Source organism: Amphiprion ocellaris, chromosome 17 (genome assembly GCF_022539595.1).
Source record: "Amphiprion ocellaris isolate individual 3 ecotype Okinawa chromosome 17, ASM2253959v1, whole genome shotgun sequence".
Classification (NCBI taxonomy): Eukaryota; Metazoa; Chordata; class Actinopteri; family Pomacentridae; genus Amphiprion; species Amphiprion ocellaris.
In genome coordinates, this window is record NC_072782.1 from 18,148,313 (window position 1) to 18,171,211 (window position 22,899).

Consider the following 22,899-nt stretch of genomic DNA (forward strand, 5'->3'; position numbering starts at 1 on the left):
GACAACTTCTTTAACACAGTGGCATAGAGTAAGAGATAAGTAAGTTAATTCTAAGGTGTGAAAACATGGGAGTGTTTATATAGTCAAATATAATACATTAGTGCTGTTGGTATCGACCTTTTCTCTTTAAGAAAGTAGCCCGGGTGATTGGTCGACCAATGAGAACTTGGACAGATGAGAGCACATCGACCAACCAAGAGACTACAGCTGTAACAAGGAAAGCACTAAGAGAGCGCAGCATTCCAATGCTGCTCAGTCGTTGCATCATTTCCGACGGATGAAATCTTTAATAAAAAATTACCTTGCATTGAGCACAGGCATGTGTTATGCATGTGTATGTTATGTACAGATACCGACTCACACGACCTAAATATGCAGCAGGTGGCGGGAATTGATGGGACTCAGAAACACCCCCACAATGTAATCAATTGTTCCTTGTATCATTTCCGATGGATAAGTCTGGATAAGTCCACAGCGGTTGATTATTAGTAGGATTGCAATCATGTGATTGCAGCAGGAAGCTGACGTAGTGTTCACTTGTCACTCTAAACCACATCACTGCCACATTCTAATCAGGTGGTGTTTATGTCATTTCTGACCTTCCCTGAAAATTTCATCCAAATCCACTGGTCTGTTTTTGAGTAATATTACTAACAGACAGACAAACATACAACGATCATCACATAACTCCAATGTGTTCCTTGGCGGAGTAATAAAAAACACTGATTGTAGCAGATGGTACGTAATCACTCCTGTGTGAGGCTGACCTCTGCACATTACCTCTCGCTTGTGATTGGCTAGTTACTGCATTTGGTATGGACTGTGCAAGTATTTGAAGCTCTGATTAGGTCGGATTCTCTTGCATACTGCAGTTGTGTAAAGACACCAACATGGCCTAACCACAAAAGAAAAAACAGTCACATAACTGCAACAATTCACATACTGCAGATGAATACCACTGAGGGATGTGAACAGTATTACTAGACAGCAGCGTCGCAATATAAAACCTTCATTATATCCCCTAAACAGTACAGTGTTTCATTGTCCTACATGGAAAGTTGGGTTACTGCTTAGTCAAACTGAGGACACTCAGACTGAGGATGTTTCCTCATTTCCACTTTTCAGACTGTGCCGAGTAGACACAGTGTGGTGTATTTATGCTCTGGTGTCATTTCAGCCCAGAATAAGTGATTTATGAGACACACGAGGGTCTGGAAGCCTGAGAACCACAGCAGTAATGGATGATGTCCTGTGGATACAGATACATAAAGACTGGCAGAGCAGGATGCCAAGTTCTCTCTGTGCAGAGGAGAAAGTCTTCAGGGAAACATTTATCCCTAAGAAACTGCTCTTTTAAAAAGAAACAACTATTGGTGATTTAGCTTGTTTTCCTGGAGACATTTTGATATTTATTGGTCTATTTATCCTCACTAATACCACTGAATGTGCATGACATGATGACACACTGAGACTATGCGGCTTTAAGACATTTTGCAGCAAATACATCAACATTAGTCTGGCTTCTTTCTGGAGTCAGATTTTGCACTGATGTGAGTAATCAGGAAATATGTATTATTTTCTCCGTTGATTATGCAGGAATTCAGCCATTTGAGAAAGAGACTGTGGTCTTAAATTGGACTGGAAAAAGTAGAGGGAAAAATGACTGTAGATCCACTCAGCTGTTCATTTTTGTTTGATTATTCTTCGGTAAAACCATCAGGCATCATCAGGTCAAGTCTAGGTCAGCCACAAACGCAAAATAAGGAACGAACTTAGGTGTCATTCTCCTCATATTTTCTTAATTCTGAGTGGCTGTCATCTCCTGCTTAATTTTGTGCTGCTTTTAAGGAATAGCCAGTAAAACCTTTCTTTTGCCAAACTAAGCACTCTTTTGTTGCCAGTGTGGGCCGCGTTGCTTTGGAGGTGATTCAGGACTGTCTGTCGGTACTTGGCAACGTGAGGACAAGCTGTCATCGTTTACTGATTCTTCTTTAAGAGTGAGGCTGTTTTTTAAGTGTAGCCTAATGCACTTTATTTTCTGCAGTCGCTGCTCTCTTGATTTTTAGTTAGATCATAGGTAAGGTTTTGTTGTCTTGATAAGCTCTCCAATGTTTCGCAAGTATGTCTTCGGGTCACTCTTGCTGTTGTTTTCACACTCAGCAGCAATTGTTTTCATCAAGAAGGATCTAAAAACATAAAAAAAAGCTGCAAAAACCTACTGTGTCCATGACCTGTTCTGCACCAAACAGCAGGTAGACACAGTGAGTTGCTAGCTGGTAAGCAGTCGAGCATTTCGCAGCATAACTGTTAGATATTTCGCCTCCTAGCAAAACTAAAGGCAGAGTGAATATTGGACGTAGAGTTATTGTTTCGACAACAACACAACTGTAAATTTAGTTCTTATATAGCTTTATAGCTGTTGGATGTGTAAAGAGCTACATAAAAAGTGTCTTGGAAGTTCTCTGCTTTTATTCCTTTTCAACAATAAATCAACCAACCAAGACCTTTTCATGTCAAAGTGAAAACAGATTCTACAAAGTAATGTCAAACAATTCAAAATGTTATTTGTCGCTTTAACTGCAAGCTCACAAATCAGCCAGCTTGTTGATTAAATCCTGCTAACCGTGTGGATCCATGGGTCAATGTCTGTTGGTTCACCATTTTGGTCCAAATTAAAGTATCTCTTTCTGCCATGAAAGTCTGTACAGACGTTCAGTGTCACCTGAGGATGAATTCCAGCCACTCTGCTGATCTTCTAGCACCACCATTAGGTTTACATTGGCCACGTTTACATGAGACCTTTAATTCCTCTTTAATTCTGAATTAAAGTTAATTCTGCTTTAAAATCTCCTTGTAAACACTTAATTCCGAATTTAAAAAGTTAATTCCGAATAAACTACCTGGTTTATTCCGATGTTAATTCCGAATAAACTAATTCCTGTGTACGTTCTATTCATGTATACAGTTAATTCCGCTTTAGTTAATTCCGGTCATTCTGCGCATGTTTGGCTCCTCACGTAGCGATGACATAGCGATGTACACAGCTTGGTCTTCTGCCTCCCTTCTCCGATATTCTATCTCTTTTCTCCTTCTCAAGTGACGCAACAGAAGTAGTACACCATTGTCGAGTTGCTGTTTCAAAACGACAATAAAAAGCAAAGCAAAAAGCATACTTATTAGTTGTTCCTCCATGTTGTTGGGGAAAAGAAATGCCGTGGCAAATGGAGTTTGTTTTCTTCCGGTAAACAGGGATACGTCACGTCCACTCCCTGTCCAATCAGAATCCTTTCCAACGCCCAATCGTTAAAGCAGAATTAAGGAAGGGGAATAAACGTGTGGTCCATGTAAACCTTAATTCGGAATTAGTATTTCCATGTAAATGCGAAGCACAAAACTTTAATTCCGAATGAGTTAATTCCGAATTAATAATTCCGAATTAAAAAACTTCATGTAAACGTGGCCAGTGGCCATTCATGGGTATTAGTAGGCCTGTAGTCTTCAGGTTGACTGGTTGATTAGTTGGTGGATATGTTCTTATCTATCCAAGGTTCAAGGTTACTTTATTTATACCCATGGGGAGATCTGTTCTGCAGATAAAATTATTGCATTTGGCATTCTCTTACAAAACAGGCATTGAACCTGACAGGCAGGCACTTGCTCGAGTGACAAGACCACAGACAAAAAGTGCTCAGTGTTCCACAATTCACTAACATAGCAGCAAGGACAGGTAAAAAGATAAGATAAATAAAATAATCTAACCAAATACTAACCCTGGTACGATGTCAGTCCACCAAGATTTTCCTTGGTTGACTACAGCCCCACTAGAAATATCTTAAAACTTGATTAGGCATCCATGCTGTGTATAACTTGTTTCTGCTGTCCTCTAAGTCATTAGAAGTCAGTTAGTGCCTGTAAAAATGAAACCAAGCGCAGGAATGAATCCCAGGACTGGACATAAATGTAGCATAACACTAAAGAATATCCCCATAAAACTTGCAATAAATATCTAAGGCAATAACAGAACAGAAAACAATGCACACACAACCAACAGGTCGAGCACCTGTGCAGAGCTACACTAGCTGATGATGTGTTTTGTTTGCTTCCCATCACCTCTTCTGGGACCAGTAAGGTTTCTCCTGTAGCCCACCATCAAGTGGTACTACATACATCTCCTACCTCCCTCTTTAATGTCCTTCTGTACCACACTAACTGGTACGCATCACATTCATCTGGCCTTCTTAAGACACATTAGCTGCTTAAGCACCATGGTAACAAGTCATCTACCATCATTACCTCTGCAATGTCACATATTTACCGACCTAGTGGCACCACTCCTGACCATCCCAGACTGTTACCCACAGGCAGGTAGTGCAGGTGCATCAAACACAAATCTGATGCGCCACGTCGACATTTTAGAGGAAGTTATTATTCTTTTTTAATTAGCTACATTTGTATGTTTATCTATTTAGAATAAGATGTTTTAACATTTAATATGAAGATATGTTGTGAGATCATAAAATGCAATAAAAATGACATTAAAGTGTGTCTAAAGTCAATAGGGCTGTTGTGCTTGTCCTTGTTTAAGGTATCTGGTGGTTGTTTGAACTTGTAAATCCAGTTCGGCTTTATTAGATATGGTCTGCTGTGTAAAACTTTGTCCTGTTTGATTTAAAATCCTTAATTACTCCCTAATTCCCATAATCTTCACTTACCACGAAGCTGCACTGGTTCCTGTTGTTAGTACAAAGACATCTTAAAGTGACTTTGTCAAACTGCAGAATTCAATACTAATCTTCATCAAGATTAGCACAGCCAGGATTTATTTTGCTCGTATTAAAGACATACAGCAGTTTTCCATCATGTGTGCTCTCCTAAAACTGCAAAACAGAAACGTCTCTCTTGTCTGTTTTGTTTCTTAAAGATCCAGTATTACGACCATTCTGACATTTCAATATACCTGTGATGGTAAATTCACCAAAAGTTTAGAGTTCTTTAAATGTCTGCTTCTTTACAGTCCAGATTCAACTGTAGCCTCTAGAAGACTGTTCCAGAAGCAAGTTAAATAAAGTTTGCATTAATATATGGCTTTACATTCATCTCAGAGACTTTACATCTGCTGAACAACCAGAAATGGCACCATCTTAATCATCTGCAATGTTAACTGCAAAAGTTATTTCATTCTAGCAATAAGGCAGAGGTTAGCCCATGCCAAAGCTATACAGCATAATTGATTCAATATTCTTTTGTGATGTAGCAATGAGCGAGTAGCACTTTAAAATCGCTCATTCTGAACTCTGGAATTTTAAATTTTTACATGACTCAGGAATTTTACAAAACCAGAAATTTGGTTGTCCATAACAAAAAAAGTCAATTAATATATTTCAACATAAATTCCTTACAAAAACTGCGGCAGACAGCGTTACAGAAAAGCCACTGGAAGACATCATGGCTGCCTAAAGAGCAGAGATTAGAATACAGTGCAACAGTAGTGGACACAGAACTACGCTTTCTAACAGAGTACAAGAACCTCAAACAGTTACATGAAAAATACTTCAATACTATAAACGTTTTTTAAATTCATACATGCACAGGTCTCTTTTCTGCACAACCCTGATAATCTTCCATTCTGACAGGAGAAATGAAGGAGAGCTTTAATCTAAATAACTTGAAATAAAAGTTAAAAGCCAGTCTTGATATTTGTTTCAGTGTCTTGATCTGACTGTGTAGCAAAAATCTACCTTCTTCACTGTTCTGTTAACATTAGAGCCTGACTATATATTGCGTAGCAGACATCACTGGGCCATATTGGACTCTGACAGATTTATTTTTAACACAGAAAATTCCTGAGGTAAATAAGGAATGGAATCATCACCTAGTTTGTCCAGTAGAGTGACTTCAATTCAATACAATACTCAATACAGTTTGCAGTGCATGTAGCAGAGCATGCATTGGTGCAGAGTAACTGTCTTCACAACAAGCTTCAAAATACTTTATGAAATATATTAATGAAAAGTTTATAAATCTGCCCATCATCTTCCCTTTTTCAGTGTAACTTCAATATATAAAATTGATCGGTCAATCGGGCGATTTTCTTTCTGTATCTTTAAAGGCTTTTTTCCCAAAGTTAGTTTTTCCTCTTACTCGGAGTGAGAAATCCCAACTTCAGTAGAACTTACATTGACTAAACCTCCTAGTTTTATTCCTGTCTATATTCTGAAGGTTTTTACAGATTGGTGTGTTCATATGTCATTCATAGCCTGATTTATGGCACATTACTGAAAATAAAAAAAAAAAAAGTCTATGTCAGCTGACTTAGGGTGAAGGTAGGGGACATCCTGGACAGGTCACCAGTCTATCACAGGACTATACAGAGAGACAAACAAGGACACTCACATTCACACCTACAGACAATTTAGAATTACCAATTTACCTCAGCATGTTTTTGGACTGTGGGAGGAAGCCAGAGTACCCAGAGTGCACAGGGAGAACATGCAAGCTCCATGCAGAAAGATCTCGGGCCCAGGCGGGACATGAACCAGGGATCGTCTAGCTGCAAGGCGACAGTGCTAACCACCGAGCTATAAAAATACAAAAAATCTGGCTGTTATCTGATTTATGTAGTGATGAAAATTTCTGTTCTGGAAATGTATGCAAATTACTGCATATTTAGATACATAACGCCTCATTTGCACATTTTTACATAACATTTCAGGACATGCGCAATACAAAAAATAATTGATATTAATGTAAGCTACCAGTAGGGGAAGCTTCATGGTGATAACTTTTAGTGAATTCTTTTTTATACCCTATTCACCTGTCGTGTCTTGCTTTAATGAATGTGAGTAGCTGCTCCACCTCTGTCCACAGGTTGTAATCTCCACCCACTATAACGCACACCGCTTGTATCATTACCTAAATAGAGAGGAAGTCAGAGGTGGCTGACAGTGGGACAAGTGGGAAGAGAAGTGGTTCGACATGCAGGCGAGCCAAGTTAAAAGATTGAAATAGTCAGCTGAACAAGGGATGAGAGGTGAGCAGGAAAAGGGAGAATGAAAAAGGAGGAGGAGCTGAAGCCAGACAAGCTCATTAAAAGGAGGGCAGCGGTGTGACAAATGATGCATGGAGCTGGCAGCATTGATCTCCCTGCTCACAACGAGGGTGTCTGGCCAGGGAGATGCATGGACGAGTGCGTGTGTGCTGCACTGAGAAATACTCAGGTGCCACGGCTCTAATGGAGAGGCCAGAGCCGCCTGCCTGCTGACAGATGACTTGTCAGAGCAGAGGAGGAGAAAGGGAGGAGAGGAGGAGGAGAAAGAGGAGAGCTGGTGATTAGATAGTTGTGCTAATGCTTGACCTCCTCTACCCTGCCGCCTGTCCTTCATCCAGACAGAAGACGGGGGTGGACAGGGGGAGGGGGAAAGAAAGGACGGAGGGATGAAAAAGTAGAGGAGGAGAATTGATTTTTAGGTGGAAGGATAACCGACTTTCCTGGCACTAAATTAGCACACTGTTTAGCACAAATAAATTTAAAAAATCAGGAATAGACTGCTTAAATTATACAAGTACTGAGATCCTTTGCGTAAGTAATAGTACCACAACATAAAAACACAAACAGATGTTGTGACTTTGACTATTTTTTCTAAGTGTTGTATTATCAACCAATAACCAGTTAATTTATATTGCAAACTGAGGACCCTGAACATTTTTTCTTGCTAACGTTGCCATTTTAAGACACTGACTGTAAACGCAGCTGCTACATATGGCACTGGCATACAGAAGTACAATCCTTGTATATCCAGTGTTATTACAAGAACATGAGCTAGCCAGAGGTCATTAAGGGTCCAAGAAGACTTTGTCATGGTGCCCCCTTACCAGCTAAACTCCCACAATTGTGTCTGCTTGCCAACACGGAATTGTCCATCTCCTCTGGTTGCTATAGTATTAAACAATAAGAGGCTCAATCAGGCACTACATCTAATCTACTACTATTACTTGAAGTGTGCATTATCAAGGAAATGGGATCATGAGACTCAGTATCAGCAAATACAAAATAATAAATGACTCAAATCATCTTACAGGCAAAGAAATTTCATCTGGACATCCCTAATTACAAGTAAATTTCCATAATTCAAAAATTTAAGCAAAAATTACAAGAGTATTATCACCAAAATATCAAAACTGACTTTCCCTCTGGGGATGAATATAGTCAGTCTAAGTCTAAAAGTAGAGGCCCCTGTGACTTTGATTATTACAGTGAAATTTGGTCCAATGGGTCCTAATATAAGGGTCAGGGTCAGAGCTCCATCACTACCCCTAACCTTTTCTTTTAGGTGCCCTTGCAAATTTACGCTGTGTCTTTTGGCACTGAATCAGATATTTTAAGCACAGCCTTGTCAGGTCCTACACATACTACTGATTTATAACACATTATGCAAATGACTGTAAACAGGAATAAATGTGGAGATAAATGTTTTGTACATTTAACCCGTTCTTTGTCAAAATGAAAACGTAGCTCTTCTTTTGCAATATATTTTAGTATTAAATTTTTTATGGTTTCTGACTCCTCACTGATCCCTGGCACACGTGACTTTATTGTTTATATGGATACATTACAGAACATGACCTCTCTAATCATTAATTAGTTGGTGTACTGGGTTTCATGATATTGTAAGGTGTATATCTATATATATAAAACTGTGTGAAGAGATGTACCAGGCACAGTGCCATGAGGATTATGGTTGGCCGTGTGTGTTTTGGCAGCACTAAAAGGCAGCTGCATCCAGTACTGTCCAATTTCTGTAGATCTACATGTTAAGAATCTGATCAAAGCCCCTTTAATAAATCTACTCAGATAACAACAGTGGTGCTTTGAGCACACAGCACAATTTACTTTAACCACTTTCAGTTAACTTCTACAAACTATAAAAAATAAGCACATGATAAATAACAAAACAAATGCAACTATGAGCAGATATAAGGACATTTTCAAACTATATTTGCATTGCAGTTAATACACAATTGGAAATACAATCTAACACTGCTGTAAACATGAATACAAAATATTTATACATTTGCCTCTCAATTATATATTCATTAAACTGTATTTTCCAGCATACTGTGTTATATGCATATCCCTGCATAAATGATAAATACTAGTATCCTAATTATTGATTATTGCATACTACTTTTGATGTGTACAAATCAGTAAATTTGAAATGATTAATCTGACATTTATATAACATTACTTTTAATGGAGTGTTGACATTTCCATACATTTAAATTACCAAGTATATTTAACAGTGTAATTACTGCAAGAAAAGATTTAGTCTCCTAACTGCTTGCATTGCAACTACTGGTTGTTTCTTTTGCTTCATCTGAACATTGTCAGCAGCACTCAGATAAGATCATCAGAGAAGATGTATTTACGTACAAAAGTATCCTGCTTTTTTCCAGCTAGTATTTTTAGGTTTCCCAAAAACATCCCCAAATTCAGTGAGCAACAGCACCACAACTTGAAGCCTAAATGAACGACCGTGGGCTGTATGAACAAGAGACACTTTTGAGATTTTAACTCCGCCAAGGAATGCGGCAGAGTTATGGAACGATTGTGGTACATTTGTCCATCTGTTAGTCTGTTTGCCTTTGCGCAACATTATTCAAAAATAGACCAACAGATTTGGATGAAATTTTCAGGGAAGGTCAGAAATGACACAAGGACCAAGTGATTAGATTTTGGCAGTGATGCGGCTTATAGTCTGGATCCACGGATTTGTTAAAGATTTCTGTATCTTTGCGAGATAGCAGCACGGTGTCACTGTAACTATGACAACAAGTGAACGCTACGTCAGCTGCCTGTTGACGATCACATGATTGCAATCCCACTACAAATCAACCGCTGCAGACTTATCGGGACTTATCCATTGGAAATTAGGTAACTGAGCAGCCTAGATGGAGTACTGCGCTCTCTCAGTGCTTTTCTTGTTTCTCTTTGTTACCATCAGCAGGTCAGAATGGAGTGTGAAAAAGTGGAACAAAAAATTATGTCTCTACTAATCATAATGTTACATTTGACATTCAAAAACAAGCTTTGAACAATAACACTGATGTTTTTTAATCTGTTCTAAAAATTCCCAACAATAACTCTACCAACTGTGATGCAACATGAAATAAAGCATGAAAATGCTACATCTAATTTAGTCATTGTACTACCAGCCAGTCTCCTCACTGAATGTGAAAAACAGATACTAACCGGTCCTATTTTAAGGACACAGAGAGAGGGCAGGTTGGCACTAAAGATAAAGGAGAAAAAGATGACCAGAAACTGCTGAGGGTTCAGAAGATTAAAAGAGCGGCTGTCACACCTCAAAGGAACAAAAACGATGTTGAAAACACCATCAAAATGTTCATCGTTATATTTGCTTTTTGTACCAACTTGAGGAACAGCAGATTCCGCATGTGTCCACACAGATCTGAAGTTTTTACTCTGCCGCTTTAAGAGATTGAGATTATGACTTAAAAACTGTCCACGTCTTCATGTGCAAAATTGAAAACGTGTCTTAAACAGGAGCATGTTAGCACACTGATGTTAGCATTTTCAAAGCATTTCAGAGCTCTTAGCATACCATAGTCTTGTTTCATCAACCACATGATGATCTGAAACTGTATGAGTAAAATCTACTGAAGGATGGGTTCTGCAGATATTGTTTCTCAGAGATTTTCTTCGGTGATACTGCATCATCCAGTCACCTCCAGTATCTTCAAAGTGAAACCTGTTCAGTTTTACTTCTGCTCCCTGACCCTCACTCGATTAGCCATTTTCCACTCCATCACCTCCTCAATCAGACTTTCCTCAGCTTCCACTCCCCGTCTCTTCCCTCCTCTTCCATTAGTTTTGTCTACAGTTTTGTTGGCTGCCGACCCTTCCTTTACCCCCTCTCAAACCTCGCCTGACCCTGTGTGGACTGTCTGCCTCCCCTCCCTTTCTCCTCTGCTCTGACTAATCTATGCCATCATCCTCTCTTCATCTATCAGGGTGCTCTCATTGTTTTGACGTCAAGTTAATTCTCGGCTCATGATTTATCAAATTCTTATTACCGCTTGCTGAAAGCCTCATTCATTGTCCTGATGTATGATAATGATAGTCCCGGTGTGGCTGCCTGAATCGCAACAAACCCGTTCATTTTTTCTTCTTCTTCTTCCACTCTCCTCCCTCCTTTCCTCCATGATTGCCTTTCCTTTGCAAACTGTTTTCTTTTTACTTTGTACGTGCAATTGTCTCGGCCCATCTCTCAATAATTTACGCAAATACATAAAACTGTCTTCCTGGAAAATGCCTTCACTGCAACCTATAATAAAGCCTTCCAAGCAGTCATGTTCCGTACTTGGCAAGTTGTCAGTGACTTTAGGTAAATTAGAGCGTTCTGGTGTTTGCAGTCACTAGTTTTTGACAGGCAATTACTGCTACTTTTAAAAAGACATCCTAAAAACTACTTTGACAAAGTATTTGTTAGGAAATGTTTGATTGTTGGTCAAACTTTTTTGTGTTACACTGGAAATCAGCAAAAAATATTTCTCCGCCGTTTAATCACTTATAATTTAGTAACTATGATGAAGACGAGGTCAGACTATAAATACAGGTGCACTTCATGCACAAAAAATATGTTTGTTCTGGAAGTAAAACCTCCATTACTTGTTTCCATAAATGATGTTACGTGACTCACAGCTGAAACACTTCTGCAAGACTGGATCAGATTCAAACTCTCCACATTAGATTAAAGACTGTGTCTGAGTTAAAAGTAAAAGGACTTTGAGGTTGACGTTAACTGCATCTGCAACAGCGGTTTCTGTCTATAATCATCCAATCAGCGGGCATATAATTCTGTTACGTGCGGCTGCTTAATGGCAACAGAAGTTAAAGATTACAGCGTTGAAGAAACGGAAAACACCATCTTCAGCTTAAATTTTCAATTCTTGATGAGTTGTGGGTGAAATTAGAAACCATGTTTTGCTCTCAGCTGTAACTAGGAAACATTTTGAATTTACTGATTCTCCATGGCAACAGCAGATTTGTAGTATTTAGACCTTTCCTTTGTTCACCCATTCCTTCCACCAGGACCAAGCAGTATCTGGTATTAAAGCGCAACCTACTGCAATTTAAAGTTTGCACATTTAAAGAAGCTGCTTAGTATGAATAAAATTGACCCAACATTGGTTTTGTGTCATTTCTGTTGCATCATATTTTGGTAGAGTTGCTGTTGAGAATTTTCAGGACAGGTTCAAAAATATTAATGTTATGGATGTACTGGGATGGGATGGATTTCCTTTGCCTGATAGTTGACCATACTAACAATCAATAAATGACATCATTGGCATGAATGAGCACAGTGGTTGTTTTTCTACATACAGAAAAACCTGGATTTAACCACTTACACACCTACTTGTAGCAGCAAAATCAGCTTGGTTGCATAAATATTTTTTACAGCATATAAGCTAAACACTAACAATACAATACAATAACTTTATTTATCCCCGAAGGGAAAATCAATTGTCTGGGGTCTCATCTGTTTACTTTAGAATTAAATTGTCTAATTGCTGATGGTAAGAAAGATTTTCTGAATGTTTCTGTCCTGCAGCGCAGGTATAGGAGCCGTCCACCACTGATGTTTCGTTGCTCATTGAGGCAGATATCAAGTGGATGACTAACAATAAAACAACAAAAATAATGACCAGATTTAAAACTACTACTAAACAATTATCCCAACAAATCCCAAAGTATTTAACACAGAAAACAAGCTGCAGGCCTCCACAATAAACAATGTTTTTAATCTCTTCACAGCAATTAGCTGTAGTACCTGGTTGTTCCACTAGGTGAAGCCTCTTACAGAGTAATACTGTAGCAGTAGTGCTGTGGGGGTTTAGCTTGCAAGGGGCAGCCTGACTTCTGTGATGCTTAATGACATTCAGTCAGAGATCATTAGTTTTAAGCAAGCCAGGACTGAGTCAGAAAGTATAACTATATTCAGTGCCAGAAGCACCAGAGACATCTTTATGGTCCAAATCATGTCCCTATTCTCTAAATTAGCAACACCAACACTGTCCAAATGTCCACTATGCTGAATTTGTGTTACTGATCAATCCATTACTAATAGTGATGCTGATTATTGCCTAAAGGTACATGTTCACTAGATCCGGCAATTTCCCGCATCCCATTCACTATGTCTATGTGAAACGCACCACATGTTGCATGCTAGTCCGATTGTGGTGTGTTTCGAGCTGTGATCTGGTGCGTCTCTCCGGAGCGGGCAGCAGCTCATTTGCATAAAGTAGATTCGACTTCTACTTTATGCAAATTCAATGTGGCATGCGGAGGTCCGACGCATCGCAAAACTTTCCTCAAACATCTAAACTGGCCATCGGTGAACTAAAACGAGGACAGATTTAGCTACTGCACAGGTTTTATTTCGCCTCAAATGCTTTCAGAAATATTTTTCACTGAACTGTTTTTGTAATAAAAGAGAAAGTTTGCGACCAAGCTGCCATGTTGGTCTGGCTTGAAATCCAGGAGCAGACCGTTACTAAGTCGATGTGTTTGTCCAATCAGAGGCAGGATAATTTGAGAAGAAGGTCGGCTACTGGCCTCAAGTACACAACCACCAAGTGGGCGATTTTCAGATGCAGCACGTTTACATACGGGCAAAACGCATCTAGTGGACACGTAGCATAAGAAAATAATTCAAAATTTGCATCCCCAGCATCCTGCCACAAATTGTGTTCTCCCTTTGGGACACCTGCATAACAGCTGAGGTAAACAAAGGATCTGGCTTAGATTTGTGCCAGTAACTATCAGTTAAAATATGCCTTTATCAGCCCTGATTATGATCTTCAAGATTAGACCCAGATTCCTCTAATCAGAATAATCTTTATACCTGATCTACATGAGTGACTTCTTCACCCAGTGTTGGTCCAGCTGCTGGAAACAGCTGCTCAGTTGGAAAAGATGTCCAAATACTGTCCCAACAACTTTATCAGCCCAGGAAATCTGTCAATATTTACTGTCACCTCCACAGCTAATGTCCTTGTTCATGACAACTGTACAGGAGTGAATTTTTCTACAACTCATTGTAGAAGTAGTTGTATTAAGGCTTAAAGTTTTGCAATTTTAGTGACAGGCTGCTCTGAGTGACAGGTGGTTGCTGTCACAAGACCCACCTCAGCCAAAGCTGTTCACTCATGCTTCATGTCGTCTTTCATTTAAGAATTAGCCAGAGTTAGGAGGCTTCAGGTGAAGCCTGGAGCTGACATTGGTTGACATCTTGTTGGCTTCTAACACACATTAATGTCATCAACTTGAGGCAACATTTATTTCTTTATTAAATTTCATGCAAATCCATCCAAGCCTTCTTGAGACATTTCTTTCAAACAACAAAGGTGAATATCATGGTGCCACTCAACAAAAAGTCACTTAAATCACAAGGATTCATCCTCTGGGCACTATGAATGTACCATATTTCGTGGCAATCCATTAACCCTCTGAACCCCAAGTAGTTTCTGGCTGTTTATTTATTCCTGTCACATTTGTACTCACTGTCTGATGAACTTCTATTGAAACAGCACAACCATGTGTAGCACACTTGAATGAGCCACTCAGTGTGCTTTGGGACTTAATTTGACTTCAGTTGGCTTCTGTAAATGTACACAGACATAGTGACAGTGTTTGCATCACGCTCATACTGTTAACACTGCACAACAAGGTAAGTGTTAAACATATTTTTCCAAACTCATTTTCTCTATATGTTCCAAAATGCAGCTAAACAATATGCATGTGTCATCAACAAGTACAAATTATATTAAGAATTGTTGCTCCTTTTTTCATACACTGTTTACATCAATACACACGGTAAGGCTAAGCAACGTTACCCCAACACCACTGCAAGGTCAGTTTAACACCGGTTACGTTAGCTTAGCTGTTAGCACGGCACTTAAAACAACTCACTTTAACACAACTATACAATATAAGGAGAAACGGCCAACTTTCCCTCATTCACTGTGACCTTCAGTGCTTAACTCATTAACATGTAACTTATTTTACTGCTTGCTTACCTGTAAATGTATACAGACATAGCGACAGTGACTGCATCATGCTCGTATCCTCTCCAACACCGCACAACGACCAAAGTGTTGCTGGCTGGCCAAAGTAAACTCCATCTTGTGGCGAAAATCAGCTACTAAAAAAGCAATAGACTGCGTATTCCAGTTGGAAAACAATTAATTTTATAGCTTAAATAACATCATTGGCAAATATGAAACAAGATGACACTTAACTAGGGTTTCAAACAAATATGTCCATGTTTCAAGAATACTACTCTCACAAATGGCTCGAAGTAGAGAGAACTAAAACACATCCTCTGGCCAGTACCATGCAGTTAGAAAGACATATATCATGAAAATGAAAACTCGAAAGTTGAATTTCTTTGACTATTTATTATACAAAAAGAAAAAAAAAGGATCAACATTTTTGTAAAGGCACAGCGTTGTTATCAATGCTGAAAAAAAATGTGATTCCACATAATATAGATATTTCACTACTTAGATTTTACATTTGTTTCCATACTGCTCAGTGTAAACACACCATCCAGTTCAGCCAAAATACCGCTGAATTTTTGTCCCATGACTCTTGGTCACAACTGATTCACTAATGGCTTCTTAGTTGTACTTCTTTGCTTTTTACAGTTATTTTTACAATCTGGTTGGACCAATCAGTTCATTTTCGGTAAATTTTGGAATTACATGTAAAGCATTACATGAATTTGATTAAATATAATGATTTATAGCTTAAATTTGGCTAATTTTCCTGATGGAATGGTGCATCACAGCTGATTAGTTAAAGGATCATTGAAAAGTTGAAAGTCAAACAATTCTCTCCATTTTTAGTTTCTTGCTCTGATAAATGATGTAATTTTGGTGTTTTTCTTTGAGGCAACACACCTTTTCAAACTGTATTTTTGTTGGGTTTTGTAGTTCAGAGGGTTAAATAGTTGTTGATATGTCAGTGTGGATCGGGGGGGTGGACTGGACCACTCTGTCGTCCCTTGAGCCATACTGGCAGCTTGGCTAAAAATCTGAAAAACGGCATTACAAGCTATTCTGCAACAACACAAACACATATTTTACTACTGATGCAACTTTGATTGACAAGTTTTTCATTAACATTCCACTTTATTGTCTGTCTCAGTCATACCTCCCCTCCCCTCACCACTCCCGCCTCGCGTACTCCTCTGCTCGCAGGGTGAAGGATGTGACAGGAGGATGTTTATTTAATGAGAGCAGTCTGGAGGGGGTAATGAAATCTACCCTAACACCATTAACAACCAGGCTTATCAGCTCCCGGGACACACGTCAGCATGCTGCAGCCTTTTGTTCTCTGGCTCGAGGCTGCCACCGACCCAAAGGACAGATTAAGGATTCTCCGCTGACACCTATGCTGAGAAATTAAAAACTGACCCCCAATCTGTGCTGTAAAGTAACTCTATCATTCTCCCCTTTGCTCCTCAGGAAATGGCATGGAGGGCATTAAAGCGGCAGGATAAGTATGCAGGTGTCTGACAGGCACATGGAAAGTATCTGTAGTGTGTGTGTTGGAGTGTGGGAGGTAGCTGGTTTGTTACCTGACCACACAGACACAATCAATCTCCCTTCATGTCGCTGTAATTGATGCTGACGGATGGACTTCTCTTTGTCTAAAACACAAGCACAGACAACCAGCACATCAACAGGAAGCCTGCATATGTATGGCAACATATAAAGTGACAATAAAGCTCCCTTTATCTTCGCTCCGTCCCTGTTTCCAATCCACCTCTGGCCGCAAATGCCACCCTGGTGAAGTGTCTCCACCCTTGAATCAAACAATATTCTCTGAAAGCCTCATTTTCTGAGGATTACATTAGAGCAAAGCTGCTGATGGCCACACAAAAGCCATGTAAATGAGCTGTGAGAGAGGCCCATCAGTTATCATGCCAGATGTGCTCTCCCATTATTATTTATGGCCATAATTGGCCCATGTTTCCTCAGGCAATGACTGTGCACTGATGGATCTGATGATGACTCCGCTCAGCCCAACGATCAGGAAGCCGTGTGAGGGAACGCAGGAAGAGAGAGCAAAGAAAGTTTGCACGTGAAGGGGAGGAGGGTGCGTGTGTCTTGAGAAAAGAAAGGCTGTGTTAAATGATGCAGTGTAGCAGCTGAGGTGCACAAAATGAGAACCAAATGGAGCCCAAATTTCAAGAAAATCTACAGAAGAGAATAGAAAGTAAACCTGTCAGCGGCAGAACCCACCAGCAAGTTTGAAGGGCATGTTGTTGTGTCTTTTAAAATCACCAAAATTATACTATTTATCAGACAGAAATGTTAACACAAGAACAATTGTTAGATTATCACTCGTACGGTTCAGTGAAAACGAACCAAAATCTGAGCTTAAAATCATATTTAATCAAAAATGAGACTTTGCCTGTCTTATTTTAAAAAATTTCCATAAAATAAACTGCTTGCAATACTCAAATTGTGTAAATATCAGCAAGATGGCGCTGATCGGCAAGATGGCACCGCAGATGGCAGCCTTGGCACTGCGCTCCCTAGGAATTTCCTTTCTAGCTTGTAAATATCTGTATGTATTGTGTAATATTTATTTTAGTGGTGGGACGTGATTAAAAAAATTTAATCTAATTAATTACAGGCTTTGTAATTAATTAATCTCAATTAATCGCACTGTCAAACAGCAATATTTGACACAACAGGTGAAGCTTTTCTATTCAAATGAAATTGTGGGTGATAGTTGAATCAATGAATAGACATATATGTTTTTATAATTTAAATTTTACATTTATTTTTTTTAAAATGGGACATATAGAAAAAAGTTATTTTGATGATTTAAAGCCTGGATTTAGTTTGTTTTTTCCACTGTATGGCACATAATAAAAGCATAAATAGTTCAAAGAGCTTCAGAAAGTTGAAAATCCAGAGATTTATTCTGTTTTCATAGTTTCTGGGTCTGATAAATGGGGTCACTTTGATGGTTCTGTTTTTAGGAATATAAATTTTTATTTGTGTAATTTTTTATAAACAAAAAGTTTATAATTAAGTTATTAAAAGACAGATATTTTTGTTGTTTCAGTTGTTACTCCTCCAAGGAGGCAGAGCCTCGAGAGTAAAAACTTAAACCACAAAAATGTTTCATTTCTATTTATCTGCATTTTTCATCTGTCTGCTACATTCACAGATTAATGCAAATCTAAGTACAATTATAGCGATTTTATTCAACATTTTAAGACTTTCTTTAAACTCAAGCACTGTCTAGAAAAGTGGTCTATTATGGGATGACTACACCGTTAGCCGTTAGCATGACTCGTAGCTAACATTAGCTCTGGTGCTAACAGCAACATGTTTTACATTAAGGTGATACCATCGGCTTGAAGAGACGCAGTGATCAGAAAAGTCTTTGTTGTACAATTTGCACACAACCAGGCTTTTATCCAAGCTGCCATCAGGAAGATTTGTAAAAGAACAATCTTGTCTTCCTTCACTGTTCAGCAGCGTGCTGACTTCACTCAGTGCTTCCTGGGCTTCTTCATTGCCGCTGCAAACAGAATTTAGGTTCATTACCGCCACCTACTGGGCTGGAGTGTTCATCAGAGTTACTGGTGTGCCAGAAATGAGGGAACTGAGGAAAGTGCGATTAAATGTTAATTTATTTAACTCGTTATTTTCCGTTGTAATTAATTAATCAAAATTAACGCGTTAAAGTCCCAGCCCTAATTAATTTTATTACGATTATTTTTTCCCGCTGTTGTTTTTTCCATAGTTTCTTTATTTTTATTATTCTTTTTCCATATTCCTAGAGTGACACCAACAGCTGAAACCAAATTCCTTGTATGTCGTGTACGTACTTGGCCACTGATTCTCATTCTGAATAGCTAAATATTCAATACTTCTTCGCACAACTCTGAACACATCCGTGACTCAGCTGCAACGCATAACAAAAAATGTTGCAATATCACACATTGACTACTGCAACTCTATACTGGCAGGCCTCCCTGCATGCACAGTCAAGCCTCTGCAGATGATCCAGAATATAGCAGAATGTCTGGTTTTCAACCAGCTCAAAACAGCTAGTCACCCCACTGTTCAGATATCTTCACTGGCTTCCAGCTGCTGCCAGCATAAAATTCAAAACTCTGACATTTGCATTCAAAACTAGAATGAAAACAGCTCCTTCCTACCAGAACTCTCTCATTCAGGTCTATGCTGCCTCCAGCTCACTACACTCGGCCAACAACAGGCACCTGATACAACCACCACAACAGGGCTGGTCGATAGCGAGACTCTTCTATGTGGTTCCCCGGTGGTTGAATGAGTTACCAAATTGTTTGGTCTGCAGAGTCCCTCAGTCTTTCAGAAAAGACTAAAAACCCAGCTCTTTACTGAACACCTTTGCACTTGACAGACTGCAAAAAAGAGTAATAATAATAAAAATCCTATTACGTCTGCACTGCCTGTAGACACCACAGTCCTATTATCCCACTTGAACTTGTTTTATGGCTCTTATCCAGGTTGTTTTCTCCTGACTAGATCCTTACTTGTGTTGTATCTACTCTCAGATGTATGTCGCTTTTGATAAAAGCATCTGCTGAATGAAACTGTAAAATTGTTAAAATTGAGGGACTTTTTAGCTGAACTGCAGGCTTTGTTTACACTGAATAGATAGGAGATAAGTATGGAAACAAATTAAAAATGTAAGTAGTTAAATATCTACAGTATGTAGAGGCACTATTTTTTCCACTACTGGTCGCACATATGAGCACTTGGAGAAATGTTGTACATGTTGATTCCAGTTTGTTCAATTTTTATAAAACAAATAATTGAAGAAATTTAACTTTGTAATTTTCTTTTTATCTGATTTATGGCATTATAGCTTTGTCATATTACACAGAAGACACTTTAAAGTTCCCCCTACTTCTAGCCATGGTTGTACTGTTTCCATAGAGGTGAAGGACTTTATATTGCAGCAACAATGAGCCTACAGTGAGAAAAAAGTGACAGGACCAAAAGACGTGCTTAAGCACAGTAAATGTACTGAATTAGATCCCACCACTGCTGAGTGGTTTTATAAAGGTTTGCACTGAAAGCTTCCTCTCGGCACAATTGACTCCCTCCACATATTCATCCATCATTCAGGGCTGATTTAACCCTCCTAATATGAGTCGATACATGTTGCTGTGAAGCCAGGAGAAAAAGCAGCCGTATTGAGATGTGGATCGTCAGGGGATTGACACTACATCTAGTGGTTGGTTGACTCGAGGATTGACAGGCAGTGCTCGGAGGTCGTTGGTTCAATGCTCTTTCTGCTCCTTGTCCTCCCTGCCTGGGTTAATGACTTTCTGTTGTGGCAGGCTGAGCGGAGTTTGTGTCGAGGCCGTGGAAATATTGCGTGTCACAGTTTGTCGTCAGTCATCACGGATGTGTTGACAAGACCCGTCAGTCTGCCTCTACCTCTTCCAGTTGGCAGGTAGGCCACTTGTTGGCAGGTCTGTTTCCCCTCGTCTTATTCTGAAGGGCAGCACGTCATGTGTTGTTGGTGCAGGTGCTCTGAGAATATAATATGTGTGACTCCGCCAGGCTGCTCAAATGTTTTGCCTTGTTCGTTTTGGCCCAGAAAACGCTGACATGAGTAACTGATGATCGAAGTTTCCTCGAGGTTTTTTCCTGCTTAATGCTGTTTTTCTGTTCTTGGAAACAAAGACATAAAACACACTGTTTGTCTAGTTCTTGCGTGCAGATGGTTGTAACCTTTGTGTCCTTATTGTTGCACAGCAGTCGTGTGATGAAGGCTACGAGGACGCTGCAACAACAAGCTGTTGAAGTGAGAATGGATTTGTAACTTGTTTGGAGTCTACATTTATAGTAGCCTTCACTGTAAAAAAAACAAAAACAAAAAAAAACAACTTACCTTTGTTTCTGTGATTTTACTAGTTATTATCTGTAATTTAACAAAACAGCAAAAATCTGTAATAGTAAAGTGTTTAAAAAAAACGAAGGTATATAGATTTTACTTTTAGTTTTATTCTGAAGTATGTCACTATGCTAAAATTTAAACTGCCTTCATTACAGAGCGAAGATTTAGCTCAAGCGCAACACTACAGACCTTAGCATCCTGACTCGGTTAATGGTGCGTTTATTGTCTAGATTTTAGACCTGATCAAGGTTGTTCTGTGGGGGAGCACAAATGATGGAAAAGTGTTCAATTGTTTACATTCAATTGTTTACATTTTTTGAGATTTAGGTATTGTTAAAGATGTATATAAGCTGGTTCAGGTTGTTTAGTCATTATTTTTTCAAGTTCTGTACTTAATCTTAAGATGTACAGTTATATCAATAGTTATTTGTTAATAAAAGTTGTCAAAATGTTTTTGAACCGTACTGAATTTGTTTGATTTGATGGTCAGTTATTGATTACATGCAGAGGCTAATAAAACTTCTAAGTTACATCATCATATATCGCACTAATTGAAGTTAGACTTCATGATGTTCTGGACCTTTGCTTTAATCCATTTTCTCTGACTGGACCTCTTTGAATTTTAGTTGAATATCCCTGATCTACTTTGACAAAGAAGCTTCTTCACCCTCCATCTGTGTCACTCCCAAAATAAAAAAAAAGATAAATAAATATATAATCTGAGAAAACAGGCCTACTTCACATTGATTTAATTGTGTAGGAAAGGATTGCTTGACATTTCTAGCATGAAGTTTCCTCTGCTGTTGGTCTGAATCTTTCTCTGTTCAAGTTTTATCCTTTTGGACAGCAACTTTCGAAGTTGCCTATTTGTTACCTAGGAGGCAGTGCTGCACAGCATGGTGAAATCATGTTTATTTCTCCTGTAAAGTTGGACATTTTAACAAGGGAGTCTGTGGGGACTGACTTGCTTTTGGAACCGGCCTCAAGTGGCCGTTTGGGAAATTGCAGTTTTTGGCACTTCAGCTTTGGCTTCACTTTTCAGAATGGAAGGTTACTCCTCGACACAGTCTCAAGTATGAACTGGTAAGATTTTGGTGGTATATTACTTTACAATCACATTTTTCAGCAGACTGTGACCCAACAACACAAATCACAACAGCAGCTTCATCTTTGCTTGCACTACATTATCAGAACATTTCCTGAAACACATCATGCTATGCCTATTTTTGCTGCTTGACACAGAGAACTCACACATTTCTATGACTAATCTAGAAGAGAAGTCTGTCTGACAGAACATTAGTTCCTCTGTTTACTTTAAGGATTCCTGGATACACTAGCTTTTTGTGTTTTAACTTCATACACAAGTCAGAGTTTGTTAATATGCTGCACATGTGCACAGTAAAATGAGCAAAGAAAATGAGAGGAAACATTGAAAAGGAAGATTAGGCTGCAAAAAGCCATGTCACTTGTATGGAAATATTCCACCTGCAGAATGATGGATGATGTTGACCAAAAACAGATACTGTGGCTGCAGTGTCTTGTAGTTGTTGCCCCTACACAATGTAACACAACTAATTTGTGTAAGCTGTGAATCAGCAACACAAAGCTCTGTGTGATGACTGCAAGGCCGTATCTGAATGACATCCAAAGAAAAAAAAAAAAAAAATATATATATATATAGTGGATGACTTTGCCAGAGTTACACCATATAAATAAGGCTTCAAACTGCTTTTTATCTTTCTACAAAATGATGCAAGTAACTATGGATTAATTCTTTTCTAATAGAATTATTCAAGTCATCAGATAAAAAAATCCTGTATTTTTTTCATATTACAATAAATATTGCAGAAAAACAAATTATTACAATTTTATCTGTCTTTTTTTCCCAATATTGT